Below are 11,135 nucleotides of genomic sequence, written 5' to 3'. Positions count from 1 at the left end.
CAGAAATTGCGTAAAAATTAAATTTTTTTTTTCATTAACTTTTATTGAATTATGTATGTAAACATAATTAATTATTAATACCACTGATAAATTTATAATTTTTGTTGGAATTTCAACTATATTATCTGAAAATTAAATTACATTAAATTATTAAAATGATAATCCAATAATAAGAAAAGATTTGGTAAAAATATTCCAAATTACTGAAAGTGTTCAAATCAAAGTTACTGTTAATCTAAAAAAAAATTTCTCATTTTAATGATTGACAAATATTTTTTTCTGAATACACTTGACATTTTTACAATGGTAAAATATTAAATTAATAATGAATTTTTTTTTAGTTTAAATTCTAAAACACTGTTTATGATTAAAATAAGTTACTGTTTGGGATGTAATACATCCAAAATTAGAAGAAAAAAATATCTGATTATAAATATTTAATTTGATAACTAAGATTAGTTACTAGAAAGAGTTATTAGTTAATTACTTATGTATTTATATACATATTTTTTTTTCTGTGACTAAGCCTTGGCAGCTGGGCTATGGTAGGTACTAAAATTACAGTGATTATAATATTTAAATAGGTACATTGTAAAGGAAAGGACAACGGTGGAGGATAAAGTAAGTTTTTCATTAGATTGTTTATTATTGAAGAATAACAATAATTATCAAATATTGTGATTTCCTTCAGGCATCATATAGGATTTTAGATTTTTTACAATGTCATCAGCTTAAAATTATCCCATCTAGAAACAAATAATGACAACCAGTGACAATGTGTCACAGTCTACTTTATCTGATTAGTAATAAGCACGATTTAAGATATCTTAAGCCGTGGTAATAAGTAATATTAAAAAAAGTTTAATAGATTACAACTTAATGTATTAAATTACATTTATATCTTATACCATATATTATAGTCTGGTAAAAGTAGATTTTTTTTAACTTTTCTTCCATTATACTCCTTGAACAACTTTTCAAGGACACAGGTTTAATGACGCTACAATTTGTACTTTTATTAGCACAATATAAGGTGACACTTAAGTTATTAAAACAATTGAGTAATTGAAAAATTGTCAGATTAAATTGTTATAGATTATAATATGATTTACCTATTGCAGTTCAGTTAAAAAAATGTACAAATTACAAAACCTATTGGTTATAGATTAAGTACCAATAGTAACAGCACAATTTATTAGCATTAATTTACTGATTCATCTATTTTGAGTGACCACAAAGAGAAAGATAACGCCCTTGAGTCAATCACAACTATAATCTATTAGTTTTAAATTATAGTAATTTGTCCTTCTATTAAGTCCTTTTTTTCCATGTAGGTATTATTGGTATTTGGTATTTGGTATTAATATTTAATGGTTTTTGTACTTCGCTGTATTAATCATTTTTAGAAATATGAATCAAAAGTATCTATCATACTAATTATACATACTCGTATATTTTAATAAAAACTATTTTTTGGATATTTTTTATTACAAGATATTCAAAAAATAGCCAAATTAATTAATTTGACTTTATTTACACTAAAGGTGGTTTTTGATAGCTTATTTTAGTTATATATAAAGCCTGTATTCTCTAATAGGAATGTATTTAAAGTGAATTAGATAATATTATATTTTTTAAGTTTAACATTTGGTTCACTAAAGTTTTACTTTTGTAAAAATTTATATTGTACGAAAATAATTGGGATAAACAAAAAAGAATTACCTTACTGTCTTAACTAAAGGTAAATTTAACTAAGTATTTAAAATTTGTATTTTTAGACATAAAATAATTTTAAAAATATTTTAACACTACAATATCTAGAAAGTGAAACATTTGTTATTTCCTATTTATTTTTTTTATTTTATAATGTTGGAAATATATATTATTATTTATTATAAGTACCAAATAGATTTGATACAGCTAAAATAGTATTTGGCAATGAAGCTATAAATAAGAAATATTAGCCAAAAACAATGACACATTATAGTTTTCATATACGCAAATAGATGGCGCAACATGAATATCTGTGATCCCAAGCATGATTATAATTAAATTATTAAAAAAAGATTTTTAGCGGAAAAACCCCATCAGCTTCTAAAAACTTTTTAACATTCAATCTTATTTTTTATCACTCTTTAATGTTTGCTATATTATAAAAATCGCGTTATTTTGTTATTAAAATATCAAATTTGGTCAACATTCAACTTTAATAGCCTAAAAAAAAACTATGCCTATTTATTCAATATATTTCTATATATCATTAAGGAACCTTGTGACTTGTATTTTGTTCTCAGACTTTTTGATCCGTATAAAAAAATGTCATCAATTTAAACGATTTTGTATAGTTACATTAAAGGGGTAAATTAATTCTATTACATTGTAAATTATATCTTTTTAAATTGTAATATATAATGAGTAAATATAAAAAAAAAAGTTCTGAAAATTTAATATACCCATAAGGTAATAACTAGGTACTGTTTTCACTTTGATACGAGAAACAACCATACAAGTTAAAATCTGAAGTTTATTTCAATGCTCAAAAATGTGCCATCAGATACACCCCCCCCCCCCCCCAAAAAAAAAAAACCTGAGAAAATATTATACATAGTAGCTTTATGTACCTGACTTCTCATTTGTAGGTAATTAGTCAAGTCAAGTCATTTACATACATATTTTGGTACACATTTTGAATTTCACTTTAGAAATATTTAAATTATAATAATATTGATCACAATGACGTAATAATTCAATTTGTTTAAAAGTTGTAAACTTTTTCTACTCCGTCATCTGCTTAACAGCAGATTTGAAATCATTTTAGTTACGCCGACATACTACGCTAGATGGCTCTATTTTTTTACTCCATTGAGCCATATCCGTAACCACGTTAGTTACGACTTTTTCGGGTGTTTTAAGCAACTTTTTAGAGTTCATCACTAGTAGAGAATGCTATACAGATAAAATCTCGTGTCTGGCGTATTCCGATTACAGTGTCGGGTCCTGAAGTGCCGATTCCAATAGCCCTAGTTATCCGTACAGCTAGAGTCAAGTGACTGATGAGCCCTATAAGTATCGGTCGGTTTTGTAGGGTAAATTAGAAGAAGGGTTTTGTTATACAAGTGTAGTTCTATACCGGGTATTTCTACTTCTGATTCCCACAATGATGATATTGGTCTAATCACCTTTGCGTGAGGGATGGCTTTAAGTAAAGGCTATGACCCACCAGCGACGATGATCTGCAACCAGACTTAGTATTAACTTGGTTCTGAATGGTGGTTGGACTATCTGAGTGATCTATAATTTTAATGTTATGTATTAGTTGTTTTATATATTAATCAACTAAATACTACATATATGTATATATCATTAGTCGTACATTGTTAGTTAGTGAATACGTAAATAACTGAAATATTTTTAATTTATATAATAATGACTTTAAATTTAACATTTGGAAGTTATAAATAATTAAAAAACAATTGTTATGAATTTAAGATTTATAATCGAGGACACAAAAAATGAACGCCGACCGTCGTGCGCCAAGCGGCAGGTTTTCGATAGTGGTTGTCAAAATCATAAAACAAATAGGCCAGTTGTGTAAATTCGGGGTTGCACCACGGCGCGGCGTACTTGCACCCTGTCCCCTGACAATATATAGCAGGTTTTCGATAGTGGTTGTCAAAATAATAAAACAAATAGGCCAGTTGTGTAAATTCGGGGTTGCACCACGGCGCGGCGTACTTGCATCCCTGTCCCCTGACAATATATAGCAGGTGCAAAGATATGCGTTTGCACCTGTCCTACGAATACTGCGTCGTGTGAAAGATTTTTTTCATATTTACGGCGTTTAAAAACAAATATGTGGATAACAATTAACAATAATGAGCCAAGAATGTCTCAGTAGTTTATTTGTTAGAAATTGAAAAATATCAACTCACTGATGTTAAAAAAGTTATTGACTAGTTCAATAGCAGTGTGCCAGTTTCTGGACGCCGCTTAGCTTTAGCACAATTAATAATTTTTCAAAATAAGAATAACTATGTAAAAGCTAAGAATAATAAATGAAAATTGTATTACCTGCTCATTTAATATATTAATTATTGTTATTTGTTATGTTATGTTTATGATTTACACCCAGGGGCTCCATGGGTTTGTTAGGGGGGGGGGGTGATTAAGTCACACTTTTCACAAAACTTTATAGCAAAAAATATAATACATACACACGTATTATATATTATATGTTCTTAGGAGGAAGAGGGCTGGAGCCACGCCTGTTTGCACCTGCTGAAATTTAATGGAATCACGCCAATGAAATAGGCCGTGGTTAATTGGGTTCGATAGTTAATTAATTAATTGGTTGCTGAGAACCAATTTTAGGGTGGGTTTGAAAAACGGGCGCGGTGCCCAACGCTCATTTTCGTGTCCCCTGTCTAAATGCATTCACACTTTTTATTTTTATGTGTCTCTATTATATTATATTTAATTTTTATACAATTTGATAAAATGTATAATTTTTTATAATTATAGAAATTTTAACCCACAATACGTTGATTGTAATTCTAAACTTCGTTTCTAAAAAAACATTTTTCAATTTAACTAAAAATGTAGTAGGTAGATAATTTATTGTCAGTTCAAACCCCCCTTAAATATATGATTGGTACGGGCATTGATTTTAATTGTATAATTAATTGGAATTTAAGAATGGACATTATTTTTAACCACCCCTGAAATTAATTTCTATATACGCCACTGTTTATTGTTATCTTCAAATGTAATATGAGTAAAATAAGAGATCAAACTTAAAGCATAAGTTATTATTATATTTTGTCTACCAAAAACTTAATTAGGTTAGGTTGATACTTGATTAGCTATCAAAGTTATTGATTAAAGAACAATTTTGAAAAAGAAAATTCTTAAATACCCGACAGGGAGTAACAATATTAGTATGTGTATTTAACATATTGTATTATTAACTTATTGTCAATATTGCATGTAAACAAATTAAAAAATTTCAAATATGTATCTCTCAAAAATCTAAAATATTTTATAAATGATATTATGTTATGAAAATACTAATTTAAATTTTTGGTGAAAATTTAAATAATGTACCTACAATTATTTATTTTTGATTTACAATAAATACAATAATAAAAAAACAATGTTTTCTATTTTTATTTTTGGTAATTTTTATCTTTGCTTATTTCCATCTTTAAATACAAACTCTTCCCATTTACTATCAGAAATTATTCATAATATTTAAAATTGATTCATTTGCTGCCATAAAAAGTATTACGATATCAGATTATATCGTAGGTAAACTAAAGCCCCAGGCACAAAAAAAATTAAAAACTAATTACTCTACTTAGTCTAAAAGTTGACAATTAATACGTTATGTTTAATAATAAAATCTTTAGGTATATTAAAATCATCCATTTTATAAATATAATCTTAAAATTATGTCCTCTCGTTTAAATAATATACCTATTTTAATGTTTATAATAAATATTTCTATTGTCTTAACTCTTAAACACTTTATAAATTACAATAATATTTACAATACCTAGTGGCTAGTTGTCTAAAAAATTATTTATGAGAATTTTTATTTATGATTAGATGAATAATATCCTTGTACTAACTACTGAATGATTAAAATCATGTTGAACATCAAATTATTTGAGTATAACAATATATATTTATGTAATTTTGTTTTACCCTATAAGGTTACTAAATGACAAAATGTGTCATTTTTATTTGAAAACGAATGTACAAATATATATTGTAAGGAACTATACTTTATACGGGGTATTAAACACCCTGTACCTATTATTAGATAAATAGATAGATGGTGAAAGTTTTGATTCTCTATAGGAGGACTATTATTGTTTGAATTAGGAACAATTAACCGAAATAAATTTCGTATAAAACTAGTCTTCGTAAATTTCACTAGATAATTCCGTTGATAGTTATTCCTTATACTTAGGGAAACTATTGAGAAAATCGTGTTATGACATGTTTAATGAACCAATTATGTACAGTTTTCAATCTTTAGATAGGTGGTAACTAGATATATATGAATCGTTCGGAACACTATCCTTCTTTCTTTAATAGTGGTTACAAAATCACAAATTTTAAAAGAGTAATAAAGACTATAGAAGTAATAACATATTATGTATTTATAATGTTATATTATTAAATACCTATACAATTTAGCAGTTATACTAGTTATCAGCAATTACTATTTGTTATTTTATATCCATCTGTTAAATTATTTATCGTTTATCTTGTAAAATAGATCTGTTTTATTTTTCAAAGATCATGGTTCTACTCGAAATTTTAAACAGTAGTTATAAGTACAATTTATAAATGTAAATCGATATTATTCATTCCTATGAAATTCATTCGCGTATTATATTTATTAGACATCTGACATATTGAATAGAATCTATATTTAACACGTTATCATTTATTATTATAATTTTATTGACGAATTTAAGTTAAAATTCTTTAATTTTATATACCAAAATTATTTTATTAAATTAATGGGCTAAAGCTCAAAGTTCATCGAAAAATCGAGGCTAATAATATTTTTAAATTATTAGGTATTATAAACGTACAGGTTAGCTTAATATTTTAGTTCCAGAGACGCCAACGACTTACTGTAAATTTTTAGGCCAGGGGCACAATTATATACTGTTTGGTGCCTAAAGGTAGGTCGTAGCCCGTAGGTAGATGTCTTGAGTCTTGACCTCTGAACCCTTTGAGGCTTAGCCTTCGGATGTGGATGCCATTAGACTCTGTGGGTGGTTAAGTTGTAAAATCGTCAATTAAGGGTTTCCTAATAGAACATCACATACCTTGTGTATTAGAGACAAATGCAAAAGATATATATCGTGTATTTAGGGTGTGGTACATGTAAAACGAATTCTTTCATACATTAATTCTATTGTGTAGTCTTAGTATGCCGATAAAATACAATAGCCATAGAAAATATAGTATAAAAGATGTTCAATTAAAAAAATGAAAATACTAAAATCAAATTATAATAAATCGAATGTCCACATCTATATAATACGCGACCGCATTACTATATTTGAATAGAATACACTATAGGTGGTTAGATGTCATCGGTACAATTGTATAATATAATAATAATAATCTAAATCTACCAATAATAAACCATTACGGAGTTATTTTATAAAGTCATAACGACACAATTACAAATACATGATGCCGGTATAGGTACAATCGGACGTTTTGATTTATTTTTACATCAATGAAATTTACGTTTTAAACTTTATGTGCTTTATTATTGTAAAAATTTAAATCTCAATTTGTTTATGCTGAATTTATATAATATAAAATATTAAAATGTTTGAATTTCGTTGGAAGTAATATTTTTTTTAGATATAAATACAGGTTATTAATAAATTATTATTACAATACGATATTTTACGTTTTTTTTTATACAAATTATTATTGAATAGGGTTCTAATGTTTTCTGATTATTTATTATCCGAATACAACAGCTAAAAAAAGTATCGTAGCAGTGTAGCACTAATATTTTAAACATAATTAAAAATAGTCTATGATTGAATAAAAACCTGACATTCCTCATGTTTCTATTTACGAATATGAACTATGCGGTTGTTACTTGTTAAAGAATAATATTAACGATATTTTAGGTTTTTTTAATAATCACTGTAGATATACATGTATACAATTTAACGTCATTAAAAACTGGCGCGTATTAATAGTAGTATGCTATATAATGATATTGATGTGTCATGTGTACATATAATGGTTTGTTATTTGTAGTTCGTTCTGGGATCAAGTTTGTTGTGTTTATATATTTTGTAGGTAATATATACCAAATACCTACATAGACATAAACTATAACTATACTACTTGGTAGTTAGTATCTACTAATAGTAGGTAGGTAGGTAGGTACTATAGTTGTAATTATAAATGAATGGTTTTATTTGAGAGTCATACGTTGTGTAATTTTTATAGGTAAAGAGTACCTATATTTTGTTATTCACGCAATTACGATAAGCGTACGGTAAAAACCTATATTTATTTGTCTCAACTAAGGAAGTTTTCTAATTCTAAGGTCAATCCGGTTTAAATAGTTAGGAAAACAAACTTTTTACTTTACAAAAAAACATATAATCCAAGTTTATACATAACCGCCGTAATAGTCTCTAATAATCATATATTATTAATACACATTACACACACGATGCACATTAATTATAGATGATATAGCTAATCATTGAGATCATCGTCATTCCACTGTACATACTTTTTATACAAAAAATATATATAATATATATTATTATTGTTTAAAAATTTGATAGTATATATGCTAAATTTTGAATTCTCATATTATTACCATAACATATCTATTACATAGCTACTACATTCCGTTTTTGCGAAATTAAAATTGCAAATAGTAAACAATAAACGTATTATATGATATTAATAAAATTAAAAACAGCCAATATTTTTCAAACTTATCCATTTGTTATAATTTTATTGAGCAATTTGTGTTTCTACGATTGTCTTCTACATTTTATTTTTTATTTGAATTAAACAATCTACACAAGTTTTGTACAATAACAAGTTTAAATAATAACGACAAGTCGATAAAGGTTTGACAGAAAGACTTGCAGACAAGATAAGCTGCCCACTCTGATCACTCCTGTCTCCTGGCGTCTTATATTTAAAAAAAAATGATAAAACACTACAATTTAGTAACGGCAACAGCAAGAGCAGACACCTACCCAACCGGGTTCTTGTCATATGTATACAATATACATGTATATTTGTGTATAGTATATATGTTACGGTTAATGATGTTAACGTGGTAAATGTTGTAAATGTAGACATTCCTCGGTTATTGACGTCAATCCCCATGGTTTAATTGGAGAATGATGTTCAATACGTTTATGGAAAGAATTGTATCGAATTTTAAAAAATAGTTTTGAATTAAAAAATGTTGAGATTGTCTAACGAAAAATGTTCAAAGCTCAAAGTCGGTACAACTGTTCGTATCCCAATACCAGATGTTGATAGGACTCGAAGTTCTTAGCGTAATTTACTTGCTGTTATTATTTTATGTGAAGATGTCATCATGTATAAATTATGCAAGCCAATTTTAATTTGATAATATTTATTTAATTTTAAATAAAATAAGTACCCGGATGTTTGAACCCGGTACAGAATATGGTGTGTTGAAACATAATATACAAGAGCTCAAATTTCCCCATGCAAAGAAAAATTTCTAGAAAATACTAGATGAAGCTATGAAAAAAATTAAAGATAGGGAAATAACATTACGCAAAGCTGCTGGACAAAAAATAGCTGGTCATCAAGGCTTCAATCGATGCAATTGCAAAACTGGTTGTGTCACTAAAAAATGTCTTTATAGTGCAGCAGAAATGTCATAGTAACCAAAACTGTACAAATAAATAATTTATAATAATATGCACCTATTTTATTCATTTCAATTAACTTAACCTTTCATTAACTTCATTGAAATCAAAAATGATGAAATTCAAAAATGAATCACCCGCCAACAATAAATCATTATTAAATAGTATCTATATGAAAACAATCAGTGTATCATTTGAGATCTATCTAATTATCTTCATTTACCACAAGTTTTGGTAAATGACGTCAATGACCGGTGAAAGATGTACATTTGAGTTTAAAATACGTGTTTTTTACAACATTTACCTACATAATTGAATCATTTTGGTTAATGACGTCATTGACCGGGGAATGACGACATTTACCAATTTTCATCTTTCACCGTAAAATATATAATGCAGTGGCGAATTTATAATGATGGAGGGAGATGGCCAATGGGTAGGTACTAAGTAATCTACCTTACATTGGCCTGGGTAAATATACATTATTTATTAGTGATTCTATCAATCATCAAAATATACAAACCATTTATTATAAATATAACTTTTTCATAATAAAATATAATATATTGTGAATTGTGTAAAGCACATAAAATTAGTTTTCATGTTTCTATCGATAGAAAAAAATGAGATGTGTATGTGTATCGTGTATGCATACAATTATATTTCCCCCTCTCCTTGGGCCTTGTCAATACCGCCCCAGCAACATATATGTGACTATATGAGTTATGTTTTTAGGTCATACTTTTCAGTGATTTCGTAAATTAAACAAACATGGTCAAGTAACGCAAATAGATAACTAAAAAATAAATTTTATAATTTTATTTATTTATTACACTTATATTATGCAGAATAAATAACATATATTTGTTATATAAATATTTATATACGATTAAGTGAAGATTTCATAAATAGCCTAGTTAATCGTGATTTTAATATTTTATAATACCCGGTACTGTAGGTTCCAATGCGCATTTTATTTTAAATTTAAAAGCGTGTTGATTTATTCATGTTAATATAGTATAACTTATAATAATCATTGTTTATTTTTATTATTGCCATGCTTCATGCCTCCATGTTATTATTTGTTAACAGCGTATCTATATATTATATTATATACTAAACATATATAATTATAATAGTAGTTTCTTTATATAGGTATATACTTTATACAAAAATGTAACGTATATTATTTATCATATAAATATAAAATATATGCATGATCAAAATTTTAATATTACGTTGAATTATCTTATAAAATAAATATTTTTCAAATTATTTATCCTTTAAATTATTATAACTTCTAAGTACATATTTACATTTTTTAATACCAATTTATATATTTTATTATTTTTTTAAATTATTTTAAATAAGCAATATTCATTTTTAATAAAAAAAATCAAAAAAAATCTATGTAGCAAAGTTCAGACGAGCACTGGCTTGATTAAGAGATTACTTTTTTTTAATACGATCCGAATTGAATAGAGATCCCTCTCCAGTGCTATTTTTGCTTATTTGCGTCACTCCGTTATAATTAAGTAACTTTTTGAAATTTTTTCTACAATAATATTAATTTTTACACGAAGAATATGTCTTGGCTAGTGGTCGTGTTAAGCAATATTTAACATTTTTTAGAGCACAAAAATCTAGATTTTATAGGACTAACTATATTATATACCTAACAGAAATATACGTAGAATGTCGACTAAC

Source organism: Rhopalosiphum padi, chromosome 1 (assembly GCF_020882245.1).
Source record: "Rhopalosiphum padi isolate XX-2018 chromosome 1, ASM2088224v1, whole genome shotgun sequence".
NCBI classification, from domain to species: domain Eukaryota; kingdom Metazoa; phylum Arthropoda; class Insecta; order Hemiptera; family Aphididae; genus Rhopalosiphum; species Rhopalosiphum padi.
The sequence above is the reverse complement of the archived record's forward strand: the minus strand, read 5'-3'. Positions refer to the sequence as shown.